Source organism: Apodemus sylvaticus, chromosome 11, assembly GCF_947179515.1.
Source record: "Apodemus sylvaticus chromosome 11, mApoSyl1.1, whole genome shotgun sequence".
NCBI classification, from domain to species: domain Eukaryota; kingdom Metazoa; phylum Chordata; class Mammalia; order Rodentia; family Muridae; genus Apodemus; species Apodemus sylvaticus.
This window is the reverse complement of record NC_067482.1, coordinates 1,836,408-1,840,397: the sequence shown is the minus strand read 5'-3', so window position 1 is coordinate 1,840,397 and position 3,990 is coordinate 1,836,408. Positions and strand designations below refer to the sequence as shown.

General features: G+C 41.9%; 1 pseudogene; it reads left to right on the top strand.

The window, feature by feature from the left end:
• The first annotated feature begins 915 nt into the window (after positions 1 to 915).
• LOC127696145 (small nuclear ribonucleoprotein G-like) lies at positions 916 to 3,124 on the top strand (annotated as a pseudogene).
• The last annotated feature ends 866 nt before the right edge of the window (positions 3,125 to 3,990 follow it).

The window sequence follows — 3,990 nt, the reverse complement described above, 5'->3', positions numbered from 1 at the left end:
ATCCCTAGACTCTTTATTAAAATGGAAGAAAAGACTTGACTTCCGACAGATGTTTTTCTTCATCTACACACACACACACACACACGTGCCTGTATATATATATATATATATATATATATATATATATATATGCCTGTGTATATTATATATATGTCTGTATATATTATATATATGCCTGTATATATTATATATATGCCTGTATATATATTATATATATATGCCTGTATATATATATTATATATATATATATATATATATATATATATATATGCCTGGGTATATGTATTTGCATATATGTATATATATATATGCCTGTATATATATATATACATATGCCTGTATATATACATATGCCTGTATATATATATATGCCTGTATATATATATGCCTGTATATATATATGCCTGTATATATATGCCTATATATATGCCTGTGTGTATATATATATATATACATATATATACATGTATGCCTATATATATGCCTGTGTATATATATATATGCCTGTATATATATGCCTATATATATATATATAGGCATGCTATTAATAGAGGGAGAGGGATGGGGCTGGGAGACAGAAGGGAAGGAGAAGGGGAAGGAGGAGAGAAGAAGAGGAAGAGGGAAAGAGAGGAGGAGGAAAAAGGAGAGGAAAAAGAAGTAGAAAAGTGATATTTGGCAAAGGGAAATGTTAAAAGATAGGAAAGATAATGAGGCATGGATAGAAAGGAAGAAGTAGAGGAAGATGCAAAGGGAAAGGGACCCTTGACTCCAGAGTGTGGCTAAAGCTATCTTTTAGCAGTCAACAAGCAAGAATTTTCCCACACAGTTAACAATGGCTTAAGGCCTTCCTCCCTTCCCAGCTGTAAACCTACCATTTTCCAGGAATCTCACTGAAAACTCCATTTACAGCTCCTGCAGTCCCGGAGGCTCCTGGCTAAAAACCATTACATGGTACAATGCGGATAGTTCAACTTGCTGGGCTGGGACTCTCCCTTGCGGAGCCACACTTGGGTATGTCGTACTTTCTGCAAATTTTCTAAGAAGACTATGTCCTCGCCCTTAAGTGTGATTTTTATTTTATTCAGGGCTGCCTTTTTTATCTAACTTTAATAAACCCCCAACTCTGTGTCACACCCACTAGTCCTGAAATGCTTTTCGCCTTAACGCTCTGTTTGGCTGAGCTTGAAGTTCCAAAACAATCAGGGAACTCATCAGGATGCTCCTAAGGGTGCCATTGCGGAGCTGTGCCTCATCCCCTCAGTGCTGACAGTAACACCTACGGTTAAGAACATATCATCTTGGGCTGGAAAGATGCCTCGATGGTTAAAAGTGCTTGCTGTCAAACCTGATTGATAGGTTCCTATTTTAAAAACTACACTTTCCAGCTTCCCTTGCGGCCGGAAGGGCGGGACTATGGGAGGAAATGTGATGCAATAAATCTTACTCCCTTTTAGGTCGTTGTTTATCCCCGCCTGCTCCCTTTTAGACATTCTCTCCTTCGCTTGTGTGGTTGGCTCAATTTCCCGTAGTGAGATCATGCTCCCTCGCTGTGTGGTCAATAAACATTGTCCCGCCTGTCTAAGATCAGAGACGCTTCTCCTTTTCTGTTTTTCCGTCCCTTAAAGATGCATCAGAAGCCAAGCAGTAGAGGTGCGCACCTTTAATACTAGCACTTGGAAGGCTGCTCTTTAAGTTCGAGGCAGCCTGATCTACAGAGTAAATTACAGGAGAGCCAGAGCTACACAGTAAAACCCTGTCTTAAAAAAAAAAAAAAAAAAAAAAAAGCATCAGAAATCTAACACACATGTTCTGAGAATTCAGTCTCTGGGATCTGCATGGTAGAAGGAGAGAATTGACTCCCGCAAGCTGGCCTCTGCTCTGAGCTCCGCGTGCACATGGTGATACATGGGACCGCACATGGTAAATATAACACAAAACATAATCTTTAATATAGTATACTAATACCTTGGTATCTAAAATGTACCTCTAAACTACTGAATAGGTACAACCGTGACTCATTTTTTTCCAGGGAAAAACAAATCTATTACAAGATTTCAGTGACCAGAAGAAAAAAAAGCAAGAATAAGGATCTGGGGGAAAGCAGGCAGGTGTGTGTGGTTGAAGAGGTGACAAGAAGCATCTGAAGAGGCAGGCACGCGCTCTTTTGTGAGGCTGAGCTCACTCCCTCGCCGTCTTGCGGAGCCTGCTGAGGAGTCGCCTTGAACAAAGCCCACCCTCCCGGTACTGAAGAAATCTATGGACAAGAAGTTATCATTGAAGTTAAACGGTCACAGACATGCACAAGGAATGCTACAGGGCTTTGATCCCTGTGATTGATGAGTATATAGAGATGGCAGATAGCGGGCCACAGAACGACATCATAATGGTGCTCACAGGAGGAAACAGCATCATGTCAGAAGCCTTGGAAAGTAAACACCGGTCAGCAGTGGTGTCCACATCTCTCCCCAAAGGGCCTGTTTGATTGTGCTGTAGAATCGTGTACATTTTCATATGAGACAAAAAAAAATTGTGATACTCTAAACAAAAACAAAAAAACAGAAAGAGAGGAGGAGCAGGCAAAGACTAAGGAGCTACTGACCACAGTTGGAATTTAGAAATCTAGCCCAAGCCTGGGACTTATACTCACTAAAATGCAAGAAGCCCTAGAATAATGGGTGTGGTAGCACTCAATACCAGCACTCAGGAGGCGAGGGGGGAGGACTCAATCACCCAGGGCCACACGAAACCCCGTCCCAATTAGTCATTTAATCAGCCCCGTGTCTTGGCTAACGCTCACCCTGAGTCCTGGAGCTGTCCTGGCAGGAGTAAAGACACTCTAGAAAGATGTGTGCCCCTCCCTTTGCCTATCAGACTACTGAAACAATGGACCCCAAGAAGTTGGAATTTCCCCAGGAATCTCACGCTGGGAAAAGGAAAAGGCTGGAGCCTGGTGCCAGGCAGCACGGGAGAGACTGGAGTGGAGACGCTGGTGATGGTTGGGGCAGCACCTTGATCAGCCTGCTTAGTTATGCATACCCTTCCTCGTGTCAGGACCCTGAAGACGGTTCCGTTCCTCTCCCCAGTGTGGCCATATGGAATAAACATCCTTTCTCTGTTTTTGGTATTACTCATCTCTGTAATCAGCCAGTTGAGACTGGTTGGCCATAGGACTGCTAAGGCTTAGTCTTTGATCCTAACAACTCCTCTGATAAAAATTGCCTTTCAGATTGTCAGGATTTTGTGCAAGAATGCTGCCAACTGAGCCATCTCATCAACCCCTACTTCCAGACCTTTGCCTGTGTGCCTTTAAGGCAATCGGCGGATGAGGGGCCTGATATTCCCAACACTGTTATGCAATAATTCATTACTGTAGGGGAACAGATGAGGTGAGCAAACTGTAACTGTTATATGGTATTTTGTTTGTTTTATTTTTGAGTCAGGGTTTCATGAAGTCTATTCTGGCACTGAAACCTGAACAGTAGTAGAGAAGAACTTCTCAAATAGCCATAAATATCCTACCTTAAGCTGGGAGGGATAGCACATTCTGTAACACCAGCATTTTCAAGGCTGACATAGGAGGATCATGAGTTTGGATAGTCTAGGCTACATGGCAAGAGCTTGTATCAAAACAAAATCCTTACTTTAAGTTACATAGTATAGAAAGCACTGCTTGCTTTTTATGTTTTTATAAGACAGCTGGGGGGAAACTGTCTGCCTCTCAAGGCCCCAAATGAAATATTAACACCAACAAGATCAAAATTTACTCCACTACAAGAAAGTTAGTAGGAGGTGTCAGAATGCCTTTCTGTTTCGAAGTGTTTGCTTACTTGGTTTGACAGAGATGAAGAAGACGTAGGGTACTTCTGAGATCACTGACTGAGCAAGCTCATCTTCAGGCAGAGGTCTATCTTCCACCTCTGGAATATCTTTGTCTTGTCTTAACATCCATCCATATCAATCTAACCATGTGAGTTTCTCATCTTAACAGAG